Genomic DNA, 16,455 nt, shown 5'->3' on the forward strand with positions numbered 1-16,455 from the left:
GTGAAGCCAGGGCCCCACTACAGCTAGAGTGTTTTTTATTAGGCCAAAGATATCAATGACATTACGCAATACCATACTGCACACTCAAATCAGGGAGCGGGCCGTAAATAGCCCCCCCCCCCCCCCCCACTCTTCCTCCTGAGCTGCAACAGTGTAATCACAGAGCAAAAGGTGTTGGGCAGCTTTGTTAGTGTTTATAGCTCAGATCACATGTACCGCTCACTTCATACTTTGCGTCTGTGTAATTTACAACACTTACACATCTTCTTCACTGCACCATTTATCACTACTTTGAATACGTCACAGGCCGGTCTCTTCCTCTGATATTTCGTTTGAGAAGGCTCTTTATTGCAATGCAATAGGTCTCACATTTGTGAGAGTTTAAGCTATTAGTATTGTAAATGACAATGCCTTTTATTTATGTTTAAAAGCCCACAACATAAATAAAAGGCATTGTCATTTGCAATGCCAATAGCTCAAACACTTGGGAATGTGAGACCTAATGCATTGCAAATGCTTGTTGCTATAGTGGTGAACACAAATGTATATGAGACTTTCGATGTGAAATGTCCTTCTCAGTCACCCCAAATAACGTTGCCATAATGTAACTAATCTGCAAAAATGTTTAAATAATGAAACTTCAAATTAATGAAATTTAGCTGAAGAGTGTAGGTGCAGGCAAACACCACAGCATCAGTCTGGGTTTTCCCAATGAACCATAAATACAGTCACTTGGAAAGAAAGAGAAGTAAAGATAGAAATATACAGATCGTGTTGGAAACTAAACATTTCCAGGCTGTTCTAGTACGTCCAACTCCCTGCCTAAATAAATAGATCCCCGTCCGGGTGGCCCAGGGTCTGCTTTTGCCTTTACACTAAGATCTCCTCTGACTTTCTCGGACTTGTCTCACAATCTGCCTTTAGTGCGCTAGCGGCGCTTTTGTTGTTCTCTATGTGGTTTGGTTGTTCATTGTTGTTACGTCTTTGCTTTCACCCGGGGCTCGGAATACTGAACCAGCCGTTCCCTTTAACCGCTGCCTCACGCAGCCCGTGTGGGCTGGTGGTGGCTTTAACTTGCAAATCAGTCAGCCGGTCTCCAGGGAGGAGGACGCTTCCTGGTAGCGAGGGGTGAGCACCCGGACCTGCCGCTGCTGGGTGTGTTTTCATGTGCCTTATGTTCACAGAGGAGAAGGAGCCAGTAAAAGATACAGCAACAAGCAGGTGGAACAGTGGCCGAGGAGAGACAGGAGACTGGGAACCAGGAGAAAAGCGAAAAGGACATGGGACAGGGTAATCCATATTCTGTTGAAAAACTTCCATTGTGACAACAAAAGGAATAATGGCAGCGTGGGAGAGAGTATGCTGTAGATGGAGAGGGGGGGGGGGTAAGAATGTTATAATGGAGGGAATAAAAAGTGAAACAGTCAGAGAGAGGCAGAGGATCACAAGGAGCGAGAGAGGAGGGCTCAGAGTATGAGACAGAGGCATCGAGAAGGGATGCCCCGACGACCAGAGGCTTAACTGGGGCCGAGAGTCTAAAGAACGGACAGGTGAGTACAGGGACGGTGAAAACAGAGTGGAGAGAGTGATAGAGGCGTAAAGAGGCTGAGAGAGCGAAAGAAACAGGCAACTGTTTGAGAAAGAGCGACTGAAACTTCTAGGCTGAGAAAGAGGGAACATAAGATATAGGGAGTGTAAAGATACTTCCACGAATGTATAGTACAGAGCGAGAGAGAGGGCGAAAACGAGGGGCGAACGGGGTCTAGGAACACCAAAGCAAGGTGCATGAGACTACGGGGACCATGAGAGGAGACAGACAGGCAGCGGTAGAGACGAGACTCTGCCAAGAGAGAGACGAGCAGCCTGAAGGGACCGAGTGGTGCCTGCCACACATCGACGCACAGCGCGTCAGCGGGACGGCCCCCAAGAGGGCAGAGGGAGTGGTGACCAGAGGGGAGCGCGGTAACCAGAGAGGTGCGAGCCAGACCCGGGCGGAAGCGCGGCCTCGGCAGGTGTCTCTGTAAGGGGAGGGCGCCGGTGCGATGCCGCGGGGAGCCAGGTGAGGAGAGACCCTGCGCCCACAGGCGCCGAGGGGCACGAGGCGAAGGCTGCTGCCCTTCTGGTGGGGGTTGATGAAGCCGGGGGAGTCACACCGCAGCCGCAGGTGAGGAAGAGCACACAACGCTGCAAAATATAAATGAATGAATGCAGTCACCCACCTCAGTGCGCGTCTTCCTTCCTGGCCTTTTGGGGGTTGGGGGGTGCTTGAGTTTTACTCTTTGTGCTCTGGAGAGAGAGGTAGTTCTCAAGTTCCCTTTCACCAAGGACAATAAAGCTGTGTTTTTATTGTGTTTGGCACTTTATCTTGAACGCAACACACACACCTTGTTTTTAGAGTTGTAATTCACTGCTTGGTGGGTTGTCGCCAAGGCTGTGTGTAAACCGTAAAAATGTGATTAATAATGATGTGCGCACATAATGGAAGTATGGGTTATAAGTCAAGTCGAGTCACCTGAAAGCGCATTGTTGACTGAAGGAGTGGGCTCACTAAATGTGCGACTTGTTTGTAATGGGTTACACTTGTGGCCTAGTTTAAGGCTCCCTCAAAAAGAGGGGGGATGTCACTGCATCCTATTGGTCGCGCCCACCCTCCTGCTTGGGTGTCAGATACAGTCCTGTTTGGGAACGTATTGACAATAATTGGCATTTTCCAATGTAGTGCTTGCAGCTTCACACCATTTCCCTTCGCGGCACTATGCAAAACCACAGTTCCTATTCCTCAACCCAGTGGCACTCTTGTCATTAATCTAATGATTAAGGATTGAACGCCCCAATAGAAAATGTATCCTTTGACTGCATTTTGCACATCAACTCACTGCAGCAGGCGCTCAACCTACTAAACTGCTTTACAAGTACTACCCGTATGTTCCCTTATTCGGCCGATTGGTCTCGGCGCTCGTATACTGTATGTCTCTTGTGTCTGTCACTTGCGCCTATTTCGCAGCATTTTCTGTCACCAGTTTAGCAATCAGGGGAAAATGAACAGTGCGCATGATCGATCACTCACTCGACTGAGCCCGGACTGAGAACGGAGCTCGCAGGGGCGAATGCAGCTCATTCGCCAATGTGACTGGACAGTTTTATATGTAGCGCCTAAGAGATCCCTTATTTGCCAGCGAAGCACACGAAGACGCAGGGGAATGCCGCGATGTGTTCATAGTGAAACAACTGATCGTAACTCGTATATTCATAAACCCAGTTTCCACATCAGACTCCGTGGCTTGTGGTTTCGTGACTCGCTCTGGGTAAGCCTGCCTGATCGCCTCTCACCAGTACATGGGCCATCAGGAAGTACTGCACGTTCAGCCTGGGGACACTTGGACAAACACCTTCTTGTGAAAGGCTATACATTTATAGGGAAACTACGAAAATCAGACTGGTTAGAGGCGGCAGACCCGAGAGCAGAGGACGGCCCGGGACCAGGGTTCGATTCCCGGCGCGGCAGGTTTCTGGACCAGGGTCAGCGGACTCGATAATTCTCTCGCCTCGGTGCCCACTCTGATCAGCGATCACACTCGGCAACTCTGGGCATTAGCTTGCCTCATCTTCACTAACGGCCCCACCAGACCGCCGGGGATGCCTGGTCTCACCCTGGAGATACCCATTAAGGGACCATCTCTCAGGGAAGCCAGGAAGGGTTTCGCAGCGGTCAAAGCGCCTTGGGACCCTACGGGTAAGTAGTGCGCTATATAAATGCCTATACATTTACATTACATTGCCCTCTGGATGCCGTCCAACTTCCTTCAACTGAACACTGGAAAGGCAAAGCTCTTGCTCTTCGGCAAACTCACTCCTTTTGGTCTGATGACCACCTGATCAGATTCTGCCCTACCCCTGCAAAGGTAGTTAGAATTCTGGGCATCCTAATTGACGATAAGATAACCTCTCTATGAAGGAACAGCTAGACTCCATCTTTGGCTCCTGTTTCAGGACCATGCGCCTTCTTGGCAACGTTTTCCAGTGGCTGCCCCTTCATACCAGAAAATCCCTCACTCAGGCACTTATTGTAAGTCACCTGGACTATGGCAACGCCCGTATGGTTGCAGCGAATGAAGCTCTCCTAGCTAAACTTCAGGAGGTACAAAATACGGCTGCCCATCTGGTTTGTAATCGGCCACCCGCTCCCCCTCAGAGCCAACACTCAAATCTCTACATTGGCTACCTATAACAAAGTGTTCCCTCTTCAAACTCCTCTGCCTAGTACACAAGTCCCTATTTGAAAATGGCCCCCTCTATCTGTGTAGCAAGCTGTGGCTTTAGGTGCCAATGCGCAATCTTAGGTCCTGTGGACACACTTCACTACGCCCTCCCCGCGTATGTACTGCCAGATATGCGGGCAGATCATTTTCACATCTAGCCCCCTATCATTGGAACCGGGTGCCCCTGCATATACGGTCCTGTCCTGACCCAGCCCTATTCAAAACAAATATCAAAACATGGCTCTTCTAACTCCTTTCACCTTTTTGACCTGTTGAGCACGTGATAGCGCAGAGACACTCTCTGGGGTGATTTGTTCGCGCTTTATAAATGTTAGTCACATAACAACAAGTCGCTGAGGCAGGGAGTATGCATGTGCTGGCCCCTGCTGTGATCCCTTCCTGGAAGGGGATGGATCAGTCCTGGAGTAGAAGGCTCCTTCTCGCCTGCATAAGTGTGTACCAATATTTGACCTGAGGTTTGCCAAAAAGCCAAATGATTTTTTTTGTGTATACATTTTATGACGCTAAAATATTTCTGACTTAGTCACGCGTAGTGTCCATTAGGATAGAAGGGCATCAGATTTCTCCCTCACTCACATCTTAGCCATCGCTGCTGCTGCTTCCAGAACACAAACACGAACCTTTAGGTCAGTGGTTCTTAACCTGGGGGTCTGGGGACTCCAGGGGTTCCGCAACACCACAACTGTTCCAAAAAAATTAAATATTATTAGCCAGTTAGTAAAGCATATCTACATAAAAGATATAAAAGGGAAATTGAAAATGTTAAAAAAGTTCTGTAAATGTGCAGGAATTTAAAATTGGGAGCTAAAAATTAAGCTGGTGCCCTTCAGCTCGATTCGTGGGAGCCACTCAAGTACAACGAACATTAGTATGGACAATTGGTGACCTCAATTAAAGCACTAATATACAGTGACAAAAAGCATACATTAGCAAAAAAGACAAAGCAAAATGCTCAAGTTGCTTTATATTTGAGAAATAAACCAACATTTAGAAATGCTCCAATCTTCCCATTGAAATTTAGATTTTTCACACCTTTTGCCTCTGTATTAAACAAAATATTTCATAATCAGGGGCGGCTGGCATGTATATGCACTGGTGTGGCAGGTGGGCGGGCAAGCAACTAGGTGGATCAGTGGTTGCGTGCATGCAGGCAAGGGGAGTGGCAAATAATATAAAATAAAGTCACTTACCTTGCCTGTTGCACATCCGACATCCTCTTCAGTCCCTTCTCTGTCGGCTACTCGGGCTCCAGCCGCCAGGAAATTCCACTAACCAATCCGAGTGTTACTCTCACCAGCATGAGAGCAGCGCCAGGATTGGATGAATGGTCCTGGCTGGATGCTCCTTAAGGCCCTTTACGCCTGTGCTGTGCTTGGAATCTATCCAGCTGCCTAAGACAGCTGAGTGGAGAGCTGCAAATTGCATGTCAAGAGAGAAGGCCGAAATGACGTGTATTTTGGAGGTTCCATCTTGCTCCAAAAGTCTATATGCTAGTAATTAGCAGCAGAGGAGGACATGCCTTCATTTATCCCGGCTGGAGGCTGCTGCGCGCTTAACGTGAGAAATAAAATTCCAATGAAATCATTTAATTTTAATTTAATTTTTCATTTTTACGGCTGTTGCATTGGGCGGGGGCGATGCTCCCTCGCCCTAAGGAAGAAACTGCTGCTGTTCATAATTTATGTATATGTTTAATGTACACTAGTGTCCGTAGTTCTGTGTATTGTTTTGATGTTCAAATTGCACAAATTGCTTAGATGGGGGTCCCTGCTGTCCAGCAGTCATGTATTGGGGCTCCCTAGAAGTAGAAATGTTAGGCACCGCTGCTTTAGGTGATGTGTGTTGGGCTGCACTGGGGATGGGGCCTCAGTCACTACCTTGCAGGCCATCCAGAAGCTGAAGTGCATAAAAGAGAATGGAATTGTGATCTTGAGCGCAATGGGACTGCGGCGGTGGTAGGGATGTGGCTAAAAAAAGCACCTTTGCAGCACCCATGTCATCAGTCAGCTACTTTCCAACCCCTGCACATATAGGACTTTTGCCAATGTAAGCTTTGTCTCTCACCCTTATTGCCTGTAATCAATGCTTGATTTGAGCTGGTGTTGCAGGTGGGATCGACCGGCACTCATTTTTGGGACTGGGACTTATTTTTCCTCATGAGACTATCAGCCAGAGCAAGAGGGAGAAAACACAAGAGGGGCAAAGAAGGAGGAAGAGAAAGAGGGACAAAGGGAGAAAGCACTAGTTCAATATGGTGAGAGAGCGCTTGTTTGGAAGAGTGTTCAAATGCAGTGTAGCCTATATGGGAATGTTATGATGTCTTTCTATAGCAGGCTGTGCAGACTAAACTCAATGGTTCTCATTTTACCAACCTCGGAAGGAATAGTAAGCATTTTGGGATTCAAACATGTACTCACACAGATCTCTGCAGCAGACCCACATGACTACAATACTGGCTTTAGGCATAGCTACCATGTGGGCCCGCGTAACATTTGACACCTTCAGCCAATCCCGGCTTTGTAGCCAACAATACTTGGCATGCTGGGATGTTTTAGCCCATACATATCAAGCTGTGATAAGTTAGAGAATGCAATTCTCTGTTGGACAAAACACAAGGACTAGCTTGAGGTTGCAAACCTGATATGAGACCACTTGTCAGCTGAGTATGCTTTTTCTACTTTATCAGTACACAGCCCGTACACAGGTTCCGAGAAGATCAACAGGATTAAAACAATTAAAAAAAAAGAAATCCCAGAATGCAAAAAAGCTGGCCTCACTAGAGCTAATTTCAGATCAGTTTCGAAACTGGATTTTAATACCTTAATGGTTGTTTACCGATGTGTGATCATGTTGCTTGATCTCTGTTGGTCCAGTTAGTAACCTGTCACAAAGGTGTTAAAAGGCCCCAAGTCACAGTCACACAATAAGCATATCCTAACATTTTATCCTACAACTCTTTGTATGTTGGGGGGGAGGGGTTAACTCATACCTACAATGTTGTAAGAGCTATTACAAGTCCCATAATGCAGTGTCATCCATTTGACATGGTCCCTTTTATCTGCACTGGGATAATCCCTTAGCGAAGTAAGGTGACCATTTAGCCTACGTCACCAGGTAACCCACATTTCAGTACTGGGCTTCACTTTTGCAAAATATTGTTTTCCAGTGCAGTAGACCAGTTGGTTCAATTGAAACGATCAAAGACTACAAGACCCAGAATGCCTTAGGTTGTGAAACAGAGGCCCATGGCATCGATATGTGGTCTCCAGGGGAGATGGAGTATATGGCAACAGTACAAGCTATGCTTTCAGAAAGCCCTAACTTTGCAGAAGGACTGATGTCAGTTCAAGAAAATACCTGAAGACACCCTGTGACCCCTAGAAGCAAAAAAACTGACAGGAAGTTTGTGGTCAAATTGCAACTGCCCGGGTCTCAGAAATACTTGCTATTGCTGGAAATTGGTCTTAATATCAAGTGCCAGTCCTGGAATTTTAGCCCAAATAAGCTTGCATTCTGCTACATGTGTCAGCCCTGACAGAAAGCGTCTTGGTAGCCCTGCCATGCATTGATCAGACTCTACCACCCAGCCTACCGCCCAGGTGTGTCCACGGAGCAGCCAGGTCTCCGGTTCCAAGCTGTTGCTAGGCTGCTTAATTAACCCACACCTTTCAGAACAGGTAAATAAAGACACCGATAAGCCGTCCAGGGCAGGCCTTCTCTCACTTATTTATGAGTCTGCTGAAGTGCACACATCCTACTCGGGGAGCGCCAGAGCCGAGATCCGTCGCCAGTTGTCCCATGCCTGGCGTGAATCTTGAAGTCCTCGAAGCTGCAGTTCTGTGGCACTGCTGAGCAGTGTAAAACTGCTAGAAACAGAATGCAAGGCAAAAGTCTTGACTGGATTATTTATATACATTTGAAAGGGGCAGTTGTTCGAGACCTGTATAAGAGCACCGTATAAAGAATTGCCTCAATCCAGCGATGGAAGTGCCTTAAACAAAACAAGCATTGGTATAGCCAATAGGTCTCGCTTTTGGGACCTTATAAGTATTTAGTTATGCAGCACACTATCCTTGGCGCAACAACATCAACTGCTGCATGGCTAAACACTTATAAGGTCCCAAAGGCGAGACCTATTGGCTATGCCAATGCTTGTTTTAGGTTTAGAGGTGGAGATGGGTTTTAAGGAATCAGGGATGGGAGGGATTTAAAGGTGGGAAGGGATTTTTAAGCTTCAGGGATGAGTGGGTTTTAGGAGTGGAGAGGATTTTTTTAGGGTTCAGAGGTGGGTGGTATGTAGCAGTGGATAGGGGTTTTTAGGGTTCAGGAACGGATGAGGTTTAGGGACGGAGAGGGTTTTTTTAGTTTTCAGGATAGGTGAGATTAGGGGTGGAGAGCGATTTTTAGGATTTAGAGATGGGTGATGAGGTTTATTTAGGGTTGATGGATGAGTGGGTTTTAGGGATGGAGAAGGGTTTTTATGCTTCAGAGATGAATGGCACTTAGGGCTGGCTAAAGGATTTTAGAGTTCATAGATGGGTGAGGTTTAGGGTTTGAGAGAGGTGTTTAGGTTTCAGGGATTGGTGGTGTTTGTGTGGAGAGGGTTTTATTTTTACATTTCAAATAAAAAAGTATGTTTGTTTAAATGAGGTTAACAAAAAAATGAATACATCATTTTTTGATAAGTGAATGTTAACATTTAATTTGATTTAACGACTTGCGTTGTACTGTTATTTTACATTAAGATGCATTACTACAGGATGGTAAGACAGCCAGTGTAGACATCACAAAGTAAAGTATCCCAATGAAACAACTGATGTTTATGTGGGGTGATTGCACTGCTTTGACTTGCATTCTGTGTGTACGCACGTTTCAGCCGTCTGCACTATTCTCCTGATCTGTGTGCAAGGATAGCATGTCCTTTTGCTACCACCACCATGTGTGTATCTGTGTCTGGGAAAAGCACAATGCTGCTGCCCGTGTTCTACACATTCAGTATCTGCAAGTGAAGCTTGCACTGTTACATCTACTGCTATACAATCCCTGTTCTGCGTGTGGGATGGAAGCTTGCAGTGCTTATTCCAGTACAGTTCCCGTTCTTTGTGCGGTAATGATGTCTGAAAACATGTCCTCCTTACATCCTCCTTAATCTGTCCTACTGGACTCGACAAAGACTGCACCAATGTTTTAAACGCTTTACAGTTTGAAGATGGAGGGTGACATGCGGCAGGTTGTTTGGACAGACGACGCAGATATTATTCAAACAAAATAAATAATGGTAGAAATAGTTGCCTTGGGGAGCGCGCGGAGCACTGCCCATGTCTGACGCACTCTCTTTGGCATGAGTGGGCAGTCAGTGGATGCGTGATGAAATGCACGCACCGCAGAATATTCCAGCGCAGACCTAGCACTGACTGAGCACGAAAGGAGGATCCCCGAGCAGAGATTCAAGAGCACTGCCAGAGATGCACAAACAGTGGGCGAAGAGTTCTGAAATGCATAGGCTGGGCTTAGAAGAGTAGAAATAATACAAATGCCTAAATTAGGAGAAGGAATCGTACTTGCCTCCGCAGGTCTGTGAGATGGGCCATTCAACCTTTCAAGTACTTTGAAACATGTTTGCTGTCTAGTTGATGGCATCACAGTAGGGCTTGAAACTCGACGTCAATAAACAAAGAAACATTTTAGTACCCTTTACAATGGCACTATTCATTATGCCAGATGAGACTCACGGACCTAGGCTTATATAACCGAGTGTAGGCATATGCATTTCAAAACGGCTGGACTCTGATGCAATAGTTTAGCGATAGCTCGCTTACTGGCCTCTCGTAGTCGCCCCCAAATGCATCTTTAAGTACTCGCGCATTCGGTGCAGCATTTCTGTTACAAAAAAAGCATTGGCTGCGCAAAATGCATAGATGGGGGCTGCAACGGGAGAGAGAGGCCAAGGGAGTTGTGTGCATGTGCGCTGAGCACAAAAGCACTTAATGAGCCTTGACGGCTCGTAGCTGTAAAACAAGGATTAATAATGAGATAAGAAAGGCAGATGGGGGCTGCTCCTGTTCACGTGCACATGCACGCAAGCTTTAGGCAAGGAAAAGCTTGTGGGTAGGTAGCACTTTGAAAACCCCCTTACTAAAAGTCGAACAAGCTGCGCATGCGCTGTTCTAAGCTCGACCTAAAAATGGGAACGGTGATCCTGAGTCAAATGGGAGGGCTTGTTCAGTGAACGTGGGGTGCGGGATCAAAAGCATGGCTAAAATGAACAAGATATTCTGTCGCTATTTTATTGGTCTTTCATCTTCAAGTAAGTAACTGCATGTAAAATACACACCTTAAATGAAAAATAAATGCAAGTTAAACTAATCAGTGAGCGATGCACTATTTTACGTTGTGAAAGTTCTATCGGTTAATGTAATCACATAGATATCTGTGTGTGCAATCAGAGAGTCACATAATTGAATTCTGTCTGGAATTCAATTTTGGTTTGTGTAGTGGGAAATAGTGATGTGTGTTTTTAGTATTACGAGCAATGAAACAGTGTTTCATTCTGATCGCTGAATTGGCAGAATTTGGCAAATCCGCATTACTCTTGTAATGTGTACTTCCTGCCAAAGTCTGCCCATTGCTCCAAAAATACAAGCTGGGGAGCGAGATTTGGCGTCCCCTATTGCGATTTTCTAAGGTGGCCGGTCATGATCGTTTGTGGTTAGAGGGCCTCTCCAGCAGATTTTCTACTCAAGAAACAGCAACGTCCATTCAATTGGCTTGCAATACTGTTGCTAAATTACAGTGCAACATGCATATTTTCTGCATGTTGGTTGAACTCTGTGGAATGTCGCAGATCTTTTATGTAACTCTGCGGAATGTGGTGAAGTGGAACTCCACAAGTTCCTCCCATCTGTAGTTTCAAGGTCCCAGCTTGTGACAGAAAGCATCTTGAATATATATGCCATTATTTTAAACTTCCATTAGACATATAAGATAGGCTGCCACAGAGTGCCCAAACAAATTTAGAATTAATTTTAAAAAATGGTTTCAAAATATAGATCTGTGTAGTGTTCCGATTGTAAATATAGGTCTGTGTAGTGTTCCGGCTGTAAATATAGATCTGAGTAGTGCGCAGACAGTGCCTAGTGTAAATACTTTTTTATAACTGTCCTTTAAAAGCACGCACCCCATAGCTCATCAGGTCACCTTGCAATACCTCCCAAAAAGAGTACTGCAAAAGTGACTCCATCAGTTAAAGCCAATTTGGGCATCCAAGCAGTCTTTACCTTTGCAGATTATCCAAGTGTGCACATTTACACTTCTCCCAGGCAGCAGGCACCCTGGCAAGAAGGCCTAGTTCTTGTTCACCTGTCTGTCCCTCCTTCATCTTCACAGCACAGGAGACTCAATCCCCTCCACTTCAGCTAAGGCATCTCAAGTGTTATAATTAACTGTCCTAGGATGGTTACCTTTTAACATGACGTAGTGGAACTGATTTTGTCAAATAAAAAGATTATGGACACACCGTGGCCCTCAGATTTCACCCACTTTGACCTCTGCTTCGGTCATATACAATGATGCACACCATCCAACTCCTGTATGATACAATATGTTATGTTATGTTATGTTATGTTATGGTATGTTATGTTAATATAAGTTTTGTATAGCTCAGCTACTCCGAAGAGTGTCCCGGCGCTAAAAACCCAAGGAGGTGCAGAGCAGGAGAGATTGACAAATTTACTGTACAAAAAGCCACGATTTGAGGTCTTTCCTAAAGGCTAAGAGATTGACATTCTTCCTTAACCCCTTCCACGCTGATGACGAGCTGGGCTCGTCATGGCGTAGCCTCCTCGCACGCTGATGACGAGCCCAGCTCGCCACGTAACATGCGCTTTTAAAAATCTCAGCGTACAAGCGGAATTCCGCTAGCGCGCATGAGGTTGAGGACAAAGGCAAGGCATTCCATAGTTGTGAGAAGCAGATTTCACATGGTGACAGAGAAGACAAGTTAGACACCCCTGCAATGAGCAGGTTTTCTGCTTCCTTTGGAGACTCTGAACAGCTGATGTCCATTAAAGGATAAGATACGCTAGGATATCGCAGCAAGTCCAAGCAAGCTTTTTATGCATTTATTTTTTTAGCATTGAAAGGTTGGTGTCTCTCAGTTAATTTTCAGCAAAAGGCCAAAGCTGCACCACAGCCTACAGCCTCCACACCCAATGAAATATATGTTTTAATTGGCAGATGGGCAGGTTTGAATCATGGGATTTTAGCACGGAGGCCTGGCAAGTGAAGCACGCACTCAGGAAGCCGAAGCCTTAACCTGGCAAAGGGCCAAGCAGGGGCAGTTTCTTTCATGGGTGGAAAAGCGTTGCCCCATGTGCTGCGAGCGCAGCGGTAAATGCAGAATGATAAAATGGTCAATACCGTTATATTATTCTGTGTGCCGCCAGCCATAGCAAGTGGATGCGGGGCAGATTCCTGCGGATTGCAGGATGACGTTGTAGGTGCTCAGTACACATTTCGTATTGGCCGTCTGCTACAGCCAGTCAATCTGACATGCAGACTTCAAAGACAGCAATCCCAGCGTTGTAAAACAGCTGAGGGATTGCAAGCACAAGTACCCAGCCTCCAAATGAGCACTATGTTAGCCTGCTCCAACCAGTTGTATTCCCTTGTCACAAGGAGGGAAGTCCTTCCCTTTCCTTCCTGCCCCTCGTCACCTCAGGATTGGAGCGGAGAGAGGAGCATCGGTTTGGCCTAGCAGCCGGCAGCATTTATGGTGATTGCCACACCATTAAATAATATTGCCAGCCGCCACTGACTGACACTCGATAGAAGTCTGATCTTTCTCTCTAGCAGGAACATTAATCAACATTTTTATTGCTGCCTGAATGCTGGACTCACAAGGAGCTCTGAAGCAGGTGCTCCTAAATCTTAAGTTATTGCTAAACACAGTGCCCCCATCTGAGGTCAGTACCCACCTCCAGGTCAGCACCCAGTGCGTGAACACCAGTCGCACCTCCTAAAGCCGGTCCTGTGTGTAGACGATACAGGGATTCCGATGTAAACTGAACACGTTACTGGACACCAGTGCTAGTGAATCACAGCCTCAATATATCATGAGAAGAAAGGCAGGATTGACTGGATTGACTCTGCTTTCTCAAGACCAATCATCATATGCTGGCACTTCCTGGGAACTCAGACAAGATCACAATCAGCCAAAACCTTTTTTCCTCATCAAACAGCTGGTAAGCACCCAGCAACCATAATCTGCCCTTCTTGTCTCAGACCCAAGTACTATACCCCACTTATATAAAGAAACAAAGTTGTCAATATCAGAAACTCAATTTGCTTTACAAATCAATCTTTCCCAGCCAGGCTCTGTCAACAGGTTTGCCTATCAAACCGCTTCACCAGGATCCCCTTGAATCGCTCTGTTTATTGTTTTATATCTAAAAATCACACACTACTGTCTAGACCAGAGGTCTTCAAACTTTTGGATGCCGAGACCACCCTGTCAACATTTTGAGGCGTAAGGACCCCTTCCTGACAAAAACTTCTAAACCTGTAGGCAGGGCTATTAGAATTAGGAGGCAGGTGAGGACAGGCTTGACTAAATTGTGTGGGAAGAAAATGTAAGTAATGTTATGTGATGCCGCATATTTTGGGATAGCATTGCTTCTTTATTTTGACATTTTTTACACACAGTAACACTGAGGAAAGATTTCACCCCATCAGCACCCGTTTATAACCAAAATACAGCAATTAACATTAGAAAGATTTCTAGTCAACCTTTGAGAAGGGCCTCCCACTCCGCAGGAATACGTGCTGCCACATTAGACGCTCACCTGGCCCTGGCCAGGAGAAGCAGGGGTCCCTTAAAAAACTGGCGGTTTTGTGCAGAGTTAAGCAGTTTACCCATGCAGTTTTCCTCTCACCCCCTCTCTTCCAACCCTCTCTCCTCTCCTATCCCTGTATCCCTCTCTCACTTTGCAGGCCATTTTCTTTCACCCCTTTTTCCAACTTCTGAACTCTCCCCATTCAACCTCTCACTTCACCTTTAATCACCTCTTGCCATTCTCTTTTCATTGCCCTCATCTCTAACAGTCTCTCGCATTTATCTCATCGCCTCTCTGGCCCCGTCACCACCTGTGCCCCTCAGCACTTCTCATTCACCGCGTCTCTCCATTCAAATTTTTGTGTATTTGTATCTTAAACCTCTCCAGTCCCCCCATTCATCTTTTACATCTCCCCTTTGTTCTAACAGAAGCCCTCACCTTTGGCTCACACTCACTTCTTGCGTGTCCACACTTCTCTTTGGCAATTCACATTTCTCCTCATCCCTGACCTCTTCAATCAAATTCTCTCACTTCCTTGCTGTCCTCTCTCATCCTCATCTCTCCTCACCAAGCATACGGGCCGGACCCGTATGCTCCTCTCGGCCTGTGCCACTCTGCTTATTGTTCCCTAATTCAAGAAGGCATGGGTTGTCTGTCTCGCTGTTTTGGTGCAGGCCGCGCAGTTATGGAACTTGCACCCTCCTTTGCTTCGCTCCACCAAGAATCTATTAACCTTTCTCTATGCTCTGTAGGTTACCCCATTTCGCTGGTTCTCCTTCTCCTTCTGTGTGTTTCTCATTTGCCTGCAGGCAGCAGATGGTTATTAGCCGCAGGACTTCTTTTGTTAACAATAGCGCTCTACAAATGTAAATAATAATAATAGCCAGAAGCAGGGGAGTCACCAGATCCGAAATTCGGAGGGGACTAACACTCCCAGCCAGGGCTGGTCCTAACACTGGTCGCACACAGTGCAACAGTCTTTTTTGGTGCCCCACCCCCGTTTCCTCCTCCTCCATGAATTCCTTCACTGCCACTCACCAACAATGCACTTCATCTCTCTATAGCACCTTTCTGACAAACATTTCATTTTTTTATAGTGCTACTCATAGTTTACCCACACTCAGTTCTGTGATCTGCATGGTACACGTTCTTTGTAGCAGGCACATTAACCCTCTGCACACTGTGTGGGCGACAAGAGTGCCCATGTGAGTGCACGGTGAGCGATGCAACAGTGCCAGATTAGGGTAAGAGGAGTGACTGCAGGGTGAGTGAGGTGGCGTATGAATTTAGAATTTAGGTGCAAATGCAAGTACAGAATGGGACGAATGAATGTATGATTACTGATGGGCTTGTTTGAGTGAGTTGCATATTGAGCAGTGAGGGGGACAGGTGAGTGAAGTGTCACAGGAGTGCAGGATGAGTAGTGTACTCGTGAGACTGCAGGATGAGGTATAGGGTGAACAGCACAAGTCCATTGTGAGTGCAGAGTGATCAATGTGAGCGCAGGGTGATTGGGTGAATGGTGTGAGTGCATGGTGATCAGTGTGAGTGCAGGGTGATCAGTGTGAGTGCAGGGTGAGCGTGAAAGTGAAGGGCGAGAATGAGGAGCGAGTGTTCTAAATGCAGGGTGCATTCCCAGACACTTGAAGTAACTCATCATGTTATTGCCGGCGGCGTAGGGTTTAAGATCTAAGTTAAACTATTGCGGCATTAATCAAGGGTGGAGGAAATAAATAATGTGCTGATCCTGCAACAAACTTACAGTCCTATAGTTAGGGTTGCCAGCAGATTATTTTGGCCCAGTCGGTACAAAATTAAGCAGTCACCTAAAGCTGTATTTTCAGCACTTATCTGTGCATACTTTGAACAGCAAATATAAATAGAAAGCACTTTTAATTGTGTTCTAGGGCTGCCTCAATGATCCATGACTGACAAAGAGAAAAAAGACAGAAAAGTCACATAAGGAATGCATACATACTTTTGTATTTAAAAGTCTATTAAGTGTCAAGAGGAGATCTTTCCAGGCTCTTTAAACAAAAAAAGGCAGGCATTTTTCTTTTGGCAACCCTCTTTTATATTCCTTTTCATTAAATGCATTCTCACAGTACAACAGTACATGTAAAATACAAATGTAAGGAACAGACAGAGTGGGGGCCCAGGGGGTACTGGAACCAGGCAAAAAAACCTAAGCCTCTATTAAAAGGCATGTAAATATGCAAATGGTCTTTAAAGACCTATGAAAAACTCGGGCGGCTGGAGATGACTCTAGACACTGCCCAGCCGAGCCCCCAGCAGCTCGAGTTTCACTGCAGCAGCAGCCGGGCTCAGACACACGATGAGAG

The 16,455-nt window shown here is 46.1% G+C and overlaps 1 protein-coding gene across 5 annotated transcripts in view; it reads left to right on the forward strand.

Moving 5' to 3' along the window:
• The first annotated feature begins 1,083 nt into the window (after positions 1-1,083).
• The window catches only part of SACK1E (scaffolding CK1 anchoring protein E), a 395,123-nt gene continuing 379,751 nt past the window's right edge, over positions 1,084-16,455 (forward strand). For 2 of the 5 annotated variants that reach the window (XM_086930370.1, XM_086930373.1), the window contains exon 1: positions 1,858-2,164. The gene's annotated coding sequence lies outside the window, so the exon portion shown is untranslated. Of the gene's footprint in view, positions 1,551-1,857; positions 2,165-16,455 lie in introns of those variants that run through there. The other 3 variants (XM_086930372.1, XM_086930371.1, XM_086930374.1) reach the window with 3 other exon arrangements.

Source organism: Lissotriton vulgaris, chromosome 7 (genome assembly GCF_964263255.1).
Source record: "Lissotriton vulgaris chromosome 7, aLisVul1.2, whole genome shotgun sequence".
Lineage (NCBI taxonomy): Eukaryota > Metazoa > Chordata > Amphibia > Caudata > Salamandridae > Lissotriton > Lissotriton vulgaris.